This window comes from Paroedura picta, chromosome 8 (assembly GCF_049243985.1).
Source record: "Paroedura picta isolate Pp20150507F chromosome 8, Ppicta_v3.0, whole genome shotgun sequence".
NCBI classification, from domain to species: Eukaryota; Metazoa; Chordata; class Lepidosauria; order Squamata; family Gekkonidae; genus Paroedura; species Paroedura picta.
The window spans coordinates 1,963,831-1,981,807 of record NC_135376.1 but is presented as its reverse complement, the minus strand read 5'-3'; the positions used below and the strand labels follow the sequence as shown (position 1 = coordinate 1,981,807).

Here is a 17,977-nt window from a genome sequence, read left to right as displayed (position 1 = left end):
CAGAATCAGCCTCTCCGTCAGATGGCTCTCCAGCCTCTGTTTAGAAATTTCCAAAGATGGAGAACCCACCACCTCCCGAGGAAGCCTGTTCCACTGATAAACTGCTCTGACTGTCAGGAACTTCTTCCGGATGTGGAGATGGAATTTCTTTTGAATTAATTTCATTCCATTCGTTCTGGTCTGTCCCTCCGGGGCAAGAGAGAACAACTCTGCTCCATCCTCCATATGGCACCCTTTTCCTTGGCCTCGGCTTTCTTCTATCTACTGCTAAGTCCCTCACTGCACTGTCCAACTGGCTGGCGGCTAAGGGCTAGGGCCTGGCATTGGGCGACCACCACCTCCACCAGTGTGTTGTCAGGTCAGGGAAACCAGGAAGTGGCATCAGCCTTCTTTAGGGATCCTTGGGAGCTCTATGGTTTTTACCATAGAGTTTCGACCCGTTCCTAGAAAGGACTGATGTCACTTCCAGGAAAAGGTTTGAAAACAGTGAGCCCTACAAAGCAATCTCCTCCATTGGCTGCCAGCAACTCCGCAACGCTGCTCCCTGGCCCACAACACTTTGCACATGCTCAAGGCATTTTGTCCCGGGCATCGGCATTTGCAAACTTCACCCGCAGAGTGAATTCCGCGCATGCCCATGGGTGCCCCCGTCTCCCTTAGCTCGGCACAGGTCCCAGGCTGAGCCTGACTCTCCAAACTGGCTCTGGGGCCGAGTCCAGGGGAGCCTTTGTTCTGTTCGGCCCGAGGACTGCCGGGTGCACCGCTGATCTCCAGCTCCTGAGCTCCCTCCCCCCCCCCCCCACGCCCGTTTTGATTTCCCGGCTTGTGTCAAAACATTTCAGATTCTTTGAAAGCAGATGCCTCAGAAGCAGAATTAGAGATGAACAATGAAGCCAAGAGGCGGGCGGGCGGCATTTGCATTCTTCATCCTGCTTTCCCTTGATGCCTAATATTGCGGGGCGGGTGGAATTCCTTTGAATAAGGCAAGGGAGGGGGGGCAAGGGAGGGGGGCTGGCAGCCTGTTCTGTTCCATGTGCAGTGGAAGCCCCCAGCACTGAGATGCCAGGGTGAGATCTGGGCAGGGGGGGGGGGGTGTTCCGCTATTTTGAGCAGAGTGAAAGGTTTAGTAAGGCGAGAGCAAGGGGAAATCTCCCATAAAAACAACGCAGCCTGGGCTTTCCGGCTGACCTCCTCTGCCTCCAACGCTGCCCGCCTGCAGCAGCTGCAGATGAAAGCCAGAAGAGACCGAGGGCGGCAGGGGTGGGAGAGATTCACCCCCGGGTGACCTTCTCAAGGGCCTTCACCCCGCTTGCCCTGCCCTGGGCCACCCCCTGATCAGGGGGAGACATGTTGGTTGGGAAGGGGTGTCACGCCAAGGAGACCCACAGAGGGTTGGGAAATAGCTGGGGGAGGAGCCTGGAGAGGGCGGGGCTTGGGGAGGGGACTTTGATGGGCTGTAATGCCACAAAGCCCACCTTCCCAAGTGGCCTTTCGGTCTAGGTGGACTGATTTTTGTGGCCAGGAGACCAGTCACAATGGCCACCGTAGGTCCACTGGAGAACCGTAGGTCTACTGGAGAGCCAGTTTGGTGGAGTGGTTAGGAGTGGGGACTTCTAATCTGGTGAGCCAGGTTCGATTCTGCACTCCTCCACATGCAACCAGCTGGGTGACCTTGGGCTCGCCATGGCACTGATAAAACTGTTCTGACTGAGCAGTGATATCAGGGCTCTCTCAGCCTCACCCACCCCACAGGGTGTCTGTTGTGGGGAGAGGAATGGGAAGGTGACTGTAGGCTGCTTTGAGACTCCTTTGGGTTGAGAAAAGTGGCATATAAGAACCAATTCTTCTTCTTCTTCTTCTTCTTCTTCTTCTTCTTCTTCTTCTTCTTCTTCTTCTTCTTCTTCTTCTTCTTCTTCTTCTTCTTCTTCTTCAGTAATCTCAGGGCTCTCTCAGCCTCTCCTCCCTCACAGGGAGTCTGTTGTGGGGAGAGGAATGGGAAGGCGACTGTAAGCCGCTTTGAGCCTCCTCCTGGGAGAGAAAAACGGCATATAAAAACCAACTCTTCTTCTTCTTCTTCTTCTTCTTCTTCTTCTTCTTCTTCTTCAGTAATCTCAGGGCTCTCTCAGCCTCCCCTCCCTCACAGGGAGTCTGTTGTGGGGAGAGGAAAGGGAAGGCGAATGGAAGCCTCTTTGAGACTCCTTCGGGTAGAGAAAAGTGGCATATAAGAACCAACTCTTCTTCTTCTTCAGTAATCTCAGGGCTCTCTCAGCCTCCCCTCCCTCACAGGGTGTCTGCTGTGGGGAGAGGAAAGGGAAGGCGAATGGAAGCCGCTTGGAGACTCCTTTGGGTAGAGAAAAGCGGCATCTAAGAACCAACTCTTCTTCTTCACACAGACCAAGCTTGTGGTAGCGTCATGGCGATGCAATATCCATCCGTGTGTGGATTAAGTTGTGCAGTTACCCTTTCGTAATGCCATATGGCAGGGATGGCCAGACTGTGGCGCTCCAGATGGACTACAATGACCACGAGCCCCAGCCAGCATGCAGGGAATCGTGGTCATTGTAGTCCATGGACCTCTGGAGAATTGCAGAGGGGCCACCCCTGCCACGTGCCTTCCTTCCAGAGGACGGAGAGCAGGATCTGTCTGCGGGAGTGCAGCCACGTTGCAGCCACGTGGGCAGCTGTGCAGGGCTTTTAAGGAGAGAGACGCTCCGAGGCCCTTGGCCCTTGCCTGCCTCTGCATGCAGAACTCTGCACTGCATGCAAAACTGCATCCTCATTATCCTGCATGGGCTGCGAGCCGGTTGAGCCTCTTCTTTCTGCTGTGGACTGATTTATCGCCTCCTCCCTCTGCGTAGATGTGTGAACCCGTCATTCCGATTTCATCGTGTCTGAAGTTGGGTGTTTGCCCACGGAAGCTCATCCCTTGCATAAAACCCTGCTGGCCTTGGAGTTTGCCCTCGGACTCTAACATTGTTCTGCATCAGGTGCGGTTTTGAGTTGAGACTTTCTTTCCCTCTGCGGGCAAGTTTTTAAACACCCAGTCTGTTTGGGGAGGGAGAATTCTCACCCAGAGGCAGGACGTATGCAAAATGTTGTGTGTTTTTTTCTTCTTTAAATGTCAGTGATAGTTGAGCATCCAGCCTGGATTACAGTAAGACCCCCGCTGTGCGGCACAGAGCCTGCACCTGGGAGCCAGAACCGCCTCGGCCTGAGCTGTGGGGAAAGCGCGCCAGCTTTGCCCCGGTGAATGTGCCCACCTGGGCGGCCCAGCTGCGGCCGAGGAAGGGCGCGGAGGAAGACGGAGGAGAGCGCAGGGTTGTGGGCTGCCTGCCGACAATTCTGCAGGGATGTTTTCACACTCATACCGAGAACAAAACAAGAATATACCTCGCTGGTCTGAGTCAAACTGAGAAAGCTCTTGTGTGGCCAGGACGCCAAGAGGCAGGAAGAGAAACTGAGTCCGCTGCCACGCAACGGTGGGCCACAATATTCAGCCCCTTGAGCTCCATCCGCAGACTCAAAGGTGGACGGAGATTCTGATCAATCAAGAGAAAGCTGCAAGAGTCCGGGGGCTCCTTCAAGACTGACAAAATCTGCAGCAGGGGAGGAGCTTCCGGGAGTCCCTGCTCACTGCTCCGGAGGAGTACACCTCTGTGTGGTTAAAGGTGGTGTCTTCCATAGGTTGCCGGGTAGCCCAGGAACCCTCAGCAGGGCCAGAACTCCCTCTGAGGGGCTCCCCAAGAACCAAGGAGACAGAGCATCCCGGCCCCAGACAGAGGGTTTCCCCTAGACCTTGGGGCTCACGGCCACTCACGGGCCTCTGCTCCGGAGGTTGATCCAGTCCCCTCTTGAAGCTGCCAGGGCTTGTAGCCACCACCACTTCATGCAGCAGGGAATTCCACAGGTGAATGACTCGTTGGGTGGAGAAGGACTTTGTTTCGACTGTTCATGGAGTGCCCACAAGTTCACTGCCCCAGACGTAAGGCCCTCAGAGAAGCAATGTGGGATAGGGTCAGTCCTCCCATCTCCCACTGTTGCCCCCCGAGCATCAGTGGGAGAGATTCCGCCATGGCTTCCGGGGTCCGTCGCTGATGAGTTCTGCCGTCTCTTTTACAACATGAAAGCTCGACAGTGGTTTACCCCCGAGGAAATCAAGAACAGCTACCTTCTGCCCCAGTGCTGGCAAGAAATGCATCATTGTGGAGGAAAGCAGGGAGATCCTCATGGGTGACGGTTACCGATCCTTTCAAGCAAAAGAGACGTTGCCAGGGAAAAATTGCCAGTGTGATGCAGGCCTTGCAAGAAAGGAATCCGAGGATGAGGAGCTGCTACCCTCCTTGTGGGCACCAGAACTGGCTCCACTTAAAAGGAGAAAGATCCACACAAGCTCTAAAGATGCAGCCGAAAAGAAGATCCCGGGCCTCCAGCACGAATGTCAAGGGAATGGGCCGGAGGACCTCAGCAGAGCGTTCGTGGCGGAGAAGGCGGGAGGGTCCCTGACAGTGGCTGTCCTCGGAGTGCCACAATTAACCACCACGCTGTGGAAAGGACCTGAGTCTTGTGCATTGTCCAGACATTGTCTCTTCAGAAGGAAATAGATTTCGGAAAAATGGTTGGCGCATAAAGAGCCTTTTCAAATTAATTTTAAAACATCCCCTCCAAAAAAAGAAAAGACCACAGAGGGTCTCTGCCCCTGACAAAGCCTCCCAGGTATCCGTTGTGGCCAAAAGCCACGGATGGGCCTGCAGGCCTCCTGTGCTTGTAGCCACTGCTGCTTCCTGCAGGCGGGAATCCCACGGGGAAGAAGAAGGACTCCCGTGTCTCTGCTCTCAGCCTCCTGCTCCTTCGTTTCACTGCGTTCGGGTCTTGTGAGAACGGGAGGGAAGAGCCTCCTTCTCTGCCTTCTCCACCCCGTTCGTTCGGCAGGAGGCTGATGCAGGAGGCCCCTTCTGTCATTTTGTGAGCCCCTGTCATGTATGTAGGATTCCACTTGGGTAATTTCTGAAGGGCTTCATGTGTCCAGTTAGTACGGATGCTGAGCTTCTGTTCCTTCTGGTGGCCCAAACTGCCCTGGTTATTGGATGCTGCGTCTTGTTGGTTGCACAGGTCTCCTTCTGTGTCGTCCGCCTGGAATCCCAGAAAGGGAAGGCTGACCGTGAAGCACAGAAAGAAAGAAAGAAAGAAAGAAAGAAAGAAAGAAAGAAAGAAAGAAAGAAAGAAAGAAAGAAAGAAAGAAAGAAAGAAAGAAAGAAAGAAAGAAAGAAAGAAATATGGCACTCCTAACTGAATGTTTTAAATTGTGGTCTTTTAGGTGGGTGTTTTTATTTACTCTTCTTCTCTTGTTCTTATGTTGCAAGCTGCCTGGAATGCCTCAAGGCAGAAAGGCGGCTAAAATGGTTAACATTTTTAAAATTAACAATCCTCAATCCCTTTGGCCCTCCTTTCTATCCAGGTGGGACACTCATGTGAGAGCCAGAGTGGTGTCGTGGCTAAGTCCAGCGGCCTCTTATCTGGAGAACTGGGTTTGTTTCCCCGCTCCTCCACATGCAGCCAGCTGGGTGACCTTTGGTAGTGACAGTTCTCTTGGAGCTCTCTCAGCCTCCCGTCTCTCACAGGGTGTCTGTTGGGGGAGAGGAAGGGGAGGTGATTGTAAGCTGCATTGAGACTCCTAGCAGTGAAAAGCAAGGTATGAAAACCAACTCTTCTTCTTTTTGAAAAATAAAGCACTAAAATATCCACCGTGGTAGAATAATCCCATAGCCCGCTGAAGACAAAAACAGGGACCCTCCCAAATATCAAGAGTCCGGGGCCACCTTGAAGACCAACTAAGTTTTATTCCAGCTACAAGCGTTCAGGGGTGTGGACACTTTTCCAGATGCAGACTGTACCCGAATGAAGCATGCGTTTGCACAAAAGCTCACACCCAGAATTAAACGTCGTTGGTCTACAAGGGGCCCCCGGACTCAGGCTTTGTAGTGCTGCTTCGGACCGACCCGGCAAAGAAGAAATAAAATCCAGAAGTCAAAACTGTTGCTTCGCACCCAGATCAAAAAAAGAGCAGTGTTTTCATCTCGCAGGCGATGGCAGATCGAGATGGGCCAACCACGCATCCTGTGGCTCTGAGTTCCGATTTTTAGCAACTGCAGCAAAAAAAAAAACCCCAAGCGCATGCCAGCCCCCACATCTCTGGTGGCAGGGCAGCGCCGCTGTTCTTGAGCAGAGCGTGTATGGAGTTTCGTGTGGGCGGAAGCACCCGGCTCACTAGATAGAGGCTGAAAATGGGGCATTCCCCCCCCCCTCCCTTCTTTTGTCTGAAGCAGGGACCATAATAGCAGACACGTTTCTCTAACCACATCTCCAGAATTGTCCCGGTTCTCACACTTGGTCAGGGCAAGGGAACTTTCAATAGGCCAAAAGTGGCAGAACTTTCAAAATGCAAGTGATATTTTGCAGTAAAGAGAAGAAACTTGGAGAGCCCCCGATTAGGGGTAAGAATCTGGGAATTCCAGAACCAAGAATGAAACTCTCTGTTTGAAATTCAGTTGCACAAATTCAAGGCATCCCCCCCCCCCGCACACAACCCCCACCAACAAATTCTAGGAGTGTCTTTAAATCTGCTCCACTGAATATAATTCACAGAGTGTCATTTTAGAATCTGCTGACTGTTGTTGTTGTTATGTGCGAAGTTGTGTCCGACCCCTCGCGACCCCATGGACAATGATCCTCCGGGCCTTCCTGTCCTCTACCATTCCCCGGAGTCCATTTAAGTTTGCACCGACTGCTTCAGTGACTCCATCCAGCCACCTCATTCTCTGTCGTCCCCTTCTTCTTTGGCCCTCGATCGCTCCCAGCATTAGGCTCTTCTCCAGGGAGTCCTTCCTTCTCATGAGGGGGCCAAAGTATTTGAGTTTCATCTTCAGGATCTGGCCTTCTAAAGAGCAGTCCGGGCTGATCTCCTCTGCTAACTGTTAGGAGCATCTAAAATTCTGGGATGCCTTAGAAATCACCATCAGCACTCCTGTGTATGTGCACGCATGTAACGCACCATCACGTTGCAACTGACCAATGGCCATCTGAGCAAGGGGTTTTCAAGGGGAGTGAGAAGGAGAGGCAGTTTGCCCCTTGCCTTCCTCTGCAGAGTCTTTCTTGGTGGTCTCCCTTCCAAGTATTGAGCCTGCTTGCCTTCCATCTAACGGTGGCCCCAGCAAGGGGCTTCCTAGGCCAGGGAGAAGCAGAGGTGGCTGGCCTTTGCCTTCCTCTGCAGAGCCTTCCTTGGTGGTCTCCCTTCCAAGCACTGACCCTGCTTAGCTTATGGCATCCCCAGCATGGGACCTTCAAGGCAAGGGAGAAGCAGAGATGGCTGACCTTTGCCTGCCTCTGCAGAGCCTTCCTTGGTGGTCTCCCTTCCAAGGACTGACCCTGCTTCTGAGATCTCACAGGACTGGGATATATTATGCCGTCTTCCTTCTCCCGTGTTACCATTTTATGAAATGCTCAAAGTGAATCTCCTGTAGGAAGTATTTTTTGGGAAAAAATAAGGGCAGGGGAATGCAGAAAGCCAGGAATAGGAAAACAGCAGCTCTAGGAGATGGAGAAAGTGGGTCAATGAAAAAGTGGGGTATTGAGATCCCCAGAACTCATATAGGACTGGGATGCATATAGAATTCGAATGGGTGGGAAGCAAGGAGAGTCTCTTCCGAGACCTCTGGGGCCTCTCTCAATCTTTCCCGTCTCACTGCTTGGACTCTGCGATGAACCCTGCAAGGCCCCCCCCCCCCGGTTCATGGGGAGGGCACCTTTGCAGGGGGCGGGAGCCGATTCAAGACACCTCATTGGTTCTCCCAAAAGGCCAGTGCCCCTTTGTTGCATTCTCATCAAATGACTGATTGGCAGCGTCGCCCTGTGCATGATTAGGATGCTGGGTTCTAATTATGCTTATTCTACAGGGTCGGGTTGAAGAACTGGCATAATACGGGATGCCTTCGTGGCCCAAAATAGGCACCTGCTGAGATCGAAGGTTAGACGCTGAACTCGGTCAACCCTAAAGTGAAACCAAAGTGATCTGGGAGGATTTACACAGAAGCGGGGCTTGGGAGTGTAAGCGGAGATTCAAGCAGAGTCGCCAACTACCGGTCGGGGAATTCCTGATGATTTGGGGGAGGGGAGTCTATGGGGGTCGGGGGAAGGAGCTCAGGCCGGAGGGGCAGGCATAGAGTAACCTTCTGAAGTAGCCATATTGTCCAGGAGAACTGTGGTGTGGAGGTCAACAGTAATCCCAGAAGAGTTCCAGTCCCTACCTGGAGGTTGGCAACCTCAGACAAAAAGCAGGCTGTTGAGGTTATAGAAAGGGGGAAAGAGAGGCGATAACTGAAATGTGTTTAGTTCTTCAGTCCTTTGAATAAAAATACGACCTTTTCAGCTCCTTTGAGTAATTGTGGGACATTTCACGAGCATTAAAAATGCTTCCAGACAGCATGGCATAGTGCAGGCTTTCTCAAAGTTTTTCCATTGAAAACCCCATGAAACATTCCCCAGGCCTTGAGAAACCCCAGCAGTGGCACCGTCCTGCAGGATACGGTTGGGAAGCAGAGCTGAGGACACGCCCACCCAGGGCCCCTCCCCTTTCCACCCCCCCCCCACCCCGGGCCCATCACTGACCATTTTGGGAGTGGGAGATGCGTCGACATGGCCAGATATGGTCATATCACCCAATAGATGTTTAACAAATTAGAATATATTAATTTATATTATTAATATTAGTATTATTATTTAGATTTCTATATCACTACTCTCGGATGACTCATGGCAGTTTACAATAAAATGATTATAAAAAAAACAGTTCTATAATTAGAACTCCCCCGCATTCAAACTCTCCCGCATTCAGGGAACCCTTCCAGGGCCGTCCAGAAATCCCAGGATTTCACAAAACCCCAGCTGAGGAAGCCTGGTTTAGTGGCTAAGAACCATGGCCTCTAATCTGGGCCTTTCATGCACCGATGTTTCCCTTCGCTTTTACCATGCATTCCCCGAGTGTCTGTTTTTCCTCTTTTGCATGCCAACTCACTTTCATGGACATCTCTCCCTTCCCCTAACCCTGCTCTTCACGGGCTCCATCCCTCAAATCTCCAGATGTTTCCCAACCTGGAACTGGCAACCTTGCCCATCTCATCGGTTCTCAGAAGCTAAGCAAGGTTGGCCTTTTCCCGTATTTGGATGGGAGACCCCTCAGGACTGGGCTAGTCAACCTGTGGTCCTCCAGATGCCCATGGACTACAATTCCTATGAGCCCCTGCCAGCGTCCATGGACATCTGGAGGACCACAGGTTGACTAGCCCTGCCTTAGGAAGTTTGGCCTCTACACAGAGGTAGTCAATGGCACACCACTTCTCCTTGCCAGTGGGGTTCCCTTGTCAGCGGTAACTTGATGGCCAAAACAACAAGGTGCTTAAAATACACTCAGCAGGTCACGTCAGGTCAGAGGGACTCCCCCCTCTCAAAGGGGAATTGTATTGCTCTTTTAATCAGGAGACACAACAGCCGACACGAAAAGTCCCCATACGAAGCAGACGGCATTGTTTGCTGCTTCTTATCTCTACTCTGCCCTTCTTATGTTTGGTGTTCTCATGTCTGCAAGCCCACATCTTTCTAACAAAGCCAGGACGGTCCTACCTGCTTGAAAGAGCAAATCACTCAGAACCAAGAAAAAGGGGATTCACCGCCGATCTTATCTGCTGTTCTACATTCTCTCCATAAACACATGCCCTTTCTCATGGGTAGATAAATGCCTTTGTGTTGTGTGTGTGTTGTGTGTGTGTGTGTTTTTTAAGCACCAGCATAAATGGGGCTCCCCGCTTACCAAGTTGCAGCTGGGGTTGGGTGAAATGTCAAAAGCCCACGCTTTTCCTCACTGCCTCTGAAGACGAGAGAGATAAACGTCGGGTTGAGCCACTTGTGTTCCCCTTTCAGCGTTCAGAACTCAAGTCAGACTTCTGAGCGAACCAGAATCAGAATATCACAGAGCTGGAAGAGACCCCCAAGGGCCATCCAGTCCAGCCCTCCCCCCACCTTCTTAGGGACTTAAGAATCACACCCTCCTGCCAGGTATTTCCCCTCCAGAACCCCAGTGTTTAAGAAGCTTGCCTCTAAAAAAATGCAGCCTCTGAGTCGTGTTTTAATTTAAGACATTTGTAAGCCACTTTTTAACTTTCTAGGAGTCCAACGTGGCTTGCAGTCTGAGTCAGTTTGGTGTAGTGGTTAGGAGTGCAGACTTCTAATCTGGCATGCCGGGTTCGATTCTGCACCCCCCCCCACATGCAGCCATCTGGGTGACCTTGGGCTCGCCACGGCACTGAAAAAACTGTTCTGACCAGGCAGTGATATCAGGGCTCTCTCAGCCTCACCCACCCCACAGGGTGTCTGTTGAGGGGAGATGAAAGGGAAGGCGATTGGAAGCCGCTTTGAGCCTCCTTCAGGTAGAGAAAAGCAGCATATAAGAACCAACTCTTCTCCTTCTCCTTCTCCTTCTCCTTCTCCTTCTCCTTCTCCTTCTCCTTCTCCTTCTCCTTCTCCTTCTCCTTCTTCTTCTTCTTCTTCTACAATGTCATGATATCCCATCGCTTTTTCCTCCTCGTGGGGAGTAATCATCAAGCACTCCCAGCCAATCAGGGATCAAGTCCTGACACAGCAGTCAATTCATTTACTTCTGCTTAGATAATTCAGCTACCGTCTGTTGTAGCCACACTGTTGGTGGAGTTTATATTTTCAAAGAGGAGCAAAGCATCAAGCTGCCTCAAAGAATAAAACAGCTTTAGTCTGTAGAGAAGCAAGCGTCGTTTAGAAACCAGAGAGGAGGGCGAGTCCTCGCAGTCTAGTTGCTCTGCTCTTTTTATTGTTCAGTTGGTGAGCAGGGAGGAAGCGTATTCAAAAGAGCAGGAAGTCTTCAACGGAGCCAATTAGAGAACGGGGAGGAAAATATTTGGGGAAAAATAAGGATGTAAGAAAAGCCCTGCTGGATCAGGTCAGGGAGGACTCATCAGGTCCAGCCTCCCATCTCACCCAGGGGCCAGCCAGTTCCTCTGCAGGGCCAGCCACAGGGCAGAGAGGCCGAGGCCTTCCCCTGAGAAGAGCCTCAGAAGAGCCCTGCTGGGTCAGGCCAGGGAGGGTCCCTCCAGTCCAGCCTCCCGTCTCACCCAGGGGCCAGCCAGTTCCTCTGCAGGGCCAGCCACAGGGCAGGGAGGCCGAGGCCTTCCCCTGAGAAGACCCTCAGAAGAGCCCTGCTGGGTCAGGCCAGGGAGGGTCCACCTAGTCCAGCCTCCCGTCTCCCCCAGGGGCCAGCCAGTTCCTCTGCAGGGCCAGCCACAGGGCAGAGAGGCCGAGGCTTCCCCTGAGAAGACCCTCAGAAGAGCCCTGCTGGGTCAGGCCAGGGAGGGCCCCTCCAGTCCAGCCTCCCGTCTCACCCAGGGGCCAGCCAGTTCCTCTGCAGGGCCAGCCACAGGGCAGAGAGGCCGAGGCCTTCCCCTGAGAAGACCCTCAGAAGAGCCCTGCTGGGCCAGGCCAGGGAGGGTCCCTCCAGTCCAGCCTCCCGTCTCACCCAGGGGCCAGCCAGTTCCTCTGCAGGGCCAGCCACAGGGCAGAGAGGCCGAGGCCTTCCCCTGAGAAGAACCTCAGAAGAGCCCTGCTGGGCCAGGCCAGGGAGGGTCCCTCCAGTCCAGCCTCCCATCTCCCCCAGGGGCCAGCCAGTTCCTCTGCAGGGCCAGCCACAGGGCAGAGAGGCCGAGGCTTCCCCTGAGAAGACCCTCAGAAGAGCCCTGCTGGGTCAGGCCAGGGAGGGCCCCTCCAGTCCAGCCTCCCGTCTCACCCAGGGGCCAGCCAGTTCCTCTGCAGGGCCAGCCACAGGGCAGAGAGGCCGAGGCCTTCCCCTGAGAAGACCCTCAGAAGAGCCCTGCTGGGCCAGGCCAGGGAGGGTCCCTCCAGTCCAGCCTCCCGTCTCACCCAGGGGCCAGCCAGTTCCTCTGCAGGGCCAGCCACAGGGCAGAGAGGCCGAGGCCTTCCCCTGAGAAGAACCTCAGAAGAGCCCTGCTGGGCCAGGCCAGGGAGGGTCCCTCCAGTCCAGCCTCCCATCTCACCCAGGGGCCAGCCAGTTCCTCTGCAGGGCCAGCCACAGGGCAGAGAGGCCGAGGCCTTCCCCTGAGAAGAACCTCAGAAGAGCCCTGCTGGGTCAGACCAGGGAGTGTCCCTCCAGTCCAGCCTCCCGTCTCACCCAGGGGCCAGCCAGTTCCTCTGCAGGGCCAGCCACAGGGCAGAGAGGCCGAGGCCTTCCCCTGAGAAGACCCTCAGAAGAGCCCTGCTGGGCCAGGCCAGGGAGGGTCCCTCCAGTCCAGCCTCCCGTCTCACCCAGGGGCCAGCCAGTTCCTCTGCAGGGCCAGCCACAGGGCAGAGAGGCCGAGGCCTTCCCCTGAGAAGAACCTCAGAAGAGCCCTGCTGGGTCAGACCAGGGAGGGTCCCTCGAGTCCAGCCTCCCGTCTCACCCAGGGGCCAGCCAGTTCCTCTGCAGGGCCAGCCACAGGGCAGAGAGGCCGAGGCCTTCCCCTGAGAAGACCCTCAGAAGAGCCCTGCTGGGTCAGACCAGGGAGGGTCCCTCGAGTCCAGCCTCCCGTCTCACCCAGGGGCCAGCCAGTTCCTCTGCAGGGCCAGCCACAGGGCAGAGAGGCCGAGGCCTTCCCCTGAGAAGACCCTCAGAAGAGCCCTGCTGGGTCAGACCAGGGAGGGTCCCTCGAGTCCAGCCTCCCGTCTCACCCAGGGGCCAGCCAGTTCCTCTGCAGGGCCAGCCACAGGGCAGAGAGGCCGAGGCCTTCCCCTGAGAAGACCCTCAGAAGAGCCCTGCTGGGTCAGACCAGGGAGGGTCCCTCCAGTCCAGCCTCCCGTCTCACCCAGGGGCCAGCCAGTTCCACTGCAGGGCCAGCCACAGGGCAGAGAGGCTGAGGCCTTCCCCTGAGAAGACCCTCAGAAGAGCCCTGCTGGGTCAGGCCAGGGATCCAGCAGAGTTTGGTTCCTGGGCCTGAAACTCTGAGGGTTACTGCTTCTAAACAGAGAAGAAGAAGAAGAAGAAGAAGAATCATAGAGTTGGAAGGGGCCATACCGGCCATCTAGTCCACCCCCCTGCTCAATGCAGGATGGCATTCGCCTTTTTTACCGCTGCATCACACTGCCTGCTCATGTTTAGTTTACAATCCACAAGTACCCCAAGGTCTCGTTCACACACAGTGTTACCTAGAAGCGTATAGAATCATAGAATCATAGAATCATAGAATCATACATTCATAGAATCATAGAATCATAGAATCATAGAGTTGGAAGGGGCCATACAGGCCATCTAGTCCAACCCCTGCTCAATGCAGGATTAGCCCTAAGCATCCTGAAGCATCCAAGAAAAGTGTGTATCCAACCTTTGCTTGAAGACTTCCAGCGAGGGGGAGCTCACCACCTCCTTAGGCAGCCTATTCCACTGCTGAACCACTCTGACTGTGAAAAAGTTTTTCCTGATATCTAGCCTATATCGTTGTACTTGAAGTTTAAACCCATTTCTGCGTGTCCTCTCCTCTGCAGCCAGCAGAAACAGCATCCTGCCCTCCTCCAAGTGACAACCTTTCAAATACTTAAAGAGGGCTATCATGTCCCCTCTCAACCTCCTTTTCTCCAGGCTGAACATTCCCAAATCCCTCAACCTATCTTCATAGGGCTTGGTCCCTTGGCCCCAGATCATCTTCGTCGCTCTCCTCTGTACCCTTTCAATTTTATCTACGTCCTTCTTGAAGTGAGGCCTCCAGAACTGCACACAGTACTCCAGGTGTGGTCTGACCAGTGCCGTATACAATGGGACTATGGCATCTTGAAGAAGAAGAAAAATTGGTTCTTATATGCTTATATGCCATTTTTCCCTACCTGAAGGAATCTCAAAGCGGCGTACAATAACTTTCCCTTTCCTCTTCCCCCAGCAGACACCCTGTGAGGGAGGTGATGCTGAAAGAGCTCTGGGAGAACTGCATGGTCAGAACAGCTCTGGCAGGACTGTGACTATGGGGGAGCAGGGAATCAAACCCAGCTCACTAGATTAGAAGCCACTGCTCTTAACCCCTACAGCAAGCTGGGGAGTTACCTTAGCAGCTTAGAATTCCCCAAATGAGAATCAATTCAATTGGGCTCGTAAAGGTGGATTGGGTCCAGCATGGTGGATTGGGTAAAGGCATTGGCTTCCTTGAATCTTCTATTTTCAGCCACCAACCAATTTGGCCAGGCTTTCAAAACGCCGGACGTGACCCAGCCATTGCCAAGGACAAGCTCGGGGGGGGGGGGCTGGGGGGCTGGGGGTTATTGCTTTGTTAAACGGCAGTTAAGCTGCTCCCACCCAGGGCTTGTGTCGGATATTAATGGGCGGAGAAGGTCCATCAACTCCCCGCCATCCCAGCGGTCCATAAAACACCTTTCAGGAGAGCTCCCTGCATCTGGACGGGTATGACTCAGCCTTCTGCCAGGCCGTAAATTCTCTCTTCTCCTGGAGGAATAGTGAGGCATTAGACAATTACGTGTGGCGAGGATCCACGAGATCTCTCCGGGCCAGACTGAGACAGGGACAGCATGTTGGACGCTTGGAGAGGCTGCTGGTTGCCAATGTCCAGCTGGGGCCAGGACAACTCACAGCATCTCAACTGACCGCCAGATTTTGGAGACCCCAGGAGAAAATGGCTGCTCTGGAGCCACCACTGAGGTCCTCTCGTCCCATTCCTGCGTGTGATTGTATTCCCCTCTGATGAAGAACCTATAGATTGAAACGCATTCGGCTCACGTTTTTTGTACTTATGGTGGACATGTTTTTACTGATATATATGTGTGACCTATAGGGAATAGAACATTTAAAATGGTTTCTCATTATCTTGAGTTTGTTTAATAAAGTATTTAATATATTTTTATCCTTAACAGCTGATTCAGCTGTTTGCTGCATTCTGTTCAGCACCAGCTGGCTTGTTGCAGTGGAGGATTTGAACCCAACTCCCATCTGATCCCCAGTTCGCTGCTTGTCGGCTGCTGACCTCCACCTGAGGAACCTTGGCTGGGTCCCAAAGTGGCTGCCCTCCCAGGGAGGTTGGGCTGGGGAGGATGGGAAGTTGTTTGAGAAGTTATCTGAAGAAGGCCTCTGCTTCTGTGCCCTGTTGCTGGCTCTTCATAGGAACTGGTTGGCCTCTGTGTGAAGCAGGAGGCTGGACTAGATGGACCTTCACTGGTCTGGCCCAGCAGGGCTCTTCTGAGGTTCTTTTGAAGGCCCCGATCTCCGTGTCCTGCTGTTGGTCCTCCAGCAGAACTGGTCGGCCGCTCTGTCAGACAAGATGCTGGCCTGACCTTGAAGGACTCTTCTGATGTTTTCATTAAGTGCTTCAGTTTCCGACCTGGTTTCGATGCCTTGCTACAACTTGGTATTGGGGGGACTGAGATTAAAAACCTGCTGTCAGTTTAGCCAATCAGTGCTTGGGGGAAGAAGTATGAAAGGCAGCAAATTTAGAGGTCAGAGGTTTCAGGTCTCTAACTTTACAGTGCCTATGCCTCCCCCTCAAACAGCAATTTTTGTTTTTTGCTGGGAGTGGATGAAAAATTCAATCCCACTGAGGTTTTTTTCTTCCTCCCCCCTAGAAAAGAAGAAGAAGAAGAGTTGGTTCTTATATGCCGCTTTTCCCTACCCGAAGGAGGCTCAAAGCGGCTTACAATGCCCTTCCCTGTCCTATCCCCACAACAGACCCCCTGTGGGGTGGGTGAGGCTGAGAGAGCCCTGATATCACTGCTCGGTCAGAACAGTTTTATCAGTGCCGTGGCGAGCCCAAGGTCACCCAGCTGGCTGCATGTGGGGGAGTGCAGAATCGAACCCGGCATGCCAGATTAGAAGTCCGCACTCCTAACCACTACACCAAACTGGCACCAAACAGCAAACTTGGCAGGCAGCAGAATACCCATAGTGAAGACATCCAGAGCCGACTCTCAGCTGATCAGGGGATCCATCTTCCGACCTCTCCCTTCTCAAACTGCTGTCTCCTAGGGAGACTACGGAACCAAGCAATATTTCCCAGGGTGGACATTGGAAGCCCACTCCCAGCTCATCTGGGCAATCTGTTTTGGCTGCTGTTTGCATTGGTCTGCTTGAGCTGAACACATCTGTCTGGTTCGTGTCAAACATGGAATGTGCTTCATGCGTTTATGACAACAGCCACACCTGGAAGTTGGCACCCTATCTGCGTACCTTTCCTCCCTGTCCCCTGACGTCAGGGTCTGTTCCAGATCTCCTACCTTCTAGATCAGCTGGGCCTCAGAAAAGCGTCTTCTTGGTATTTGACCAATTTCTGGGGCCATACTGCCTAGGGAAGCCTGCCTTAAAATGTTTTAACAAGGCCAGATTCAAATAGGTAGCCAGCTGTGTTGGTCTGAAGTAGCACAATAAAATCAGAGTCCAGTAGCACCTTAAAGACCAACAAAGATTTATTCAAGGAGGGAGCTTTCGAGTGCTTGCACTCGAAAGCTCACGCCGTGAATAAATCTTTGTTGGTCTTAAAGGTGCCACTGGACTTTGATTTTATTACTGGGGCCAGTTTGAGAGAGATTTCCCCAGAACAGCTGCCGATGTGGTCTTTTTGCTGATTCAGAGTTGGGGCGTACTTCTCTCGTGGCAGTAGAAAAGAGCCAGAGTTCAGGAGCACCTTAAAGACTAACCAAATTGGTGGCAGGGAATAAACTTTTGTGAGTCACTGCGGCCTACAGAAGTGAGTTGTGACTCACAAAAGCTCCTTCCCTGCCATAAATGTGGTTGATCTTTAAGGTGCTCCTGAACTCTGGCTCTTTGCTACTGCTGGAGACAGACGAACATGACACCCCGTCTGCTCACGAGTGGAGCCATTACGCTGTGGACTGTTTTCAGCCGTTTCCCGTTGAGCAACGCCTTGAGTCTCTTTGCAGGAAATTATTACCTTTTTACAGCTGTTGTTGTTGAGCTTGATCTCGCCCAGCCGGCTCTCCCATCTCTCCTCGGGAACATCTTGAAAGTTGAGCATGCATCTTTCCAGATAAGAGCAAGGAGATTGGTAATTAGCCCACGCAAATGCCAGTTGCGTACTGTTTAAACCAGGGGTAGTCAAACTGCGGCCCTCCAGATGTCCATGGACTACAATTCCCATGAGCCCCTGCCAGCAAATGCTGGCAGGGGCTCCTGGGAATTGTAGTCCATAGACATCTGGAGGGCCGCAGTTTGACTACCCCTGGTTTAAACTGACGGCTGGCCTCATCGGTCATGGAGATTCTGCCCGCTGACCGAAAAGCGAAGGGAGGTCTTCTTCCCCAAAAGAGGGGGGGGGGAGGGACTCACTTGGAGGGGCCCACCCCGATCGCATCAAGCACAAGAGAGGGATCGCAGACGCCAAATATTGCACGTCAGGCGACCCACGTAGGAGAAAGGGGGCCGCCCCCCATGATGCCGACTTGGTAACTAACCGTCCCGTCCTAAACAGAGTTACACCCTTGTAAAGCCCTCGAAGTCAACAGGATTAGGGCGTAGCCGTGCCGAGGTCTAACGTGTATGCTGGAAAGTAACATTTTATAGCCTCTAGGCTGGATTAACGTTAAGTGTTCGATGTTGGGCTTGCCTTTGAAGCCGACTCGGAGCTGTTGGCTGGTGCCAAACGAGGCTACCCGTCTGCCAACTGGGGTAAGGCGATGCGATTATACAACGAGGGCTGAACTCACTGCTGCCGCCGCTGCCCGTTGGCTTCCGGTCCAGGCCCAACGGCGGGCTCTGGGTGCAAAAGCCTCGTGCCTCTCACACCTCACGTCTCCTCAATGGGCCCAGCCAGTGCTTATGCTGATGTCAGCTCTCTTGGCCAGTCACAGTTCTCTCAGAGCTCTCTCAGCCGAACCTACATCACAAAGTGGTTATTGTGGGAGT

The 17,977-nt window shown here is 53.2% G+C and overlaps 1 pseudogene; it reads left to right on the top strand.

Annotated features, from left to right (window-relative positions):
• The first annotated feature begins 4,071 nt into the window (after positions 1-4,071).
• LOC143842547 (destrin pseudogene) lies at positions 4,072-4,601 on the top strand (annotated as a pseudogene).
• The last annotated feature ends 13,376 nt before the right edge of the window (positions 4,602-17,977 follow it).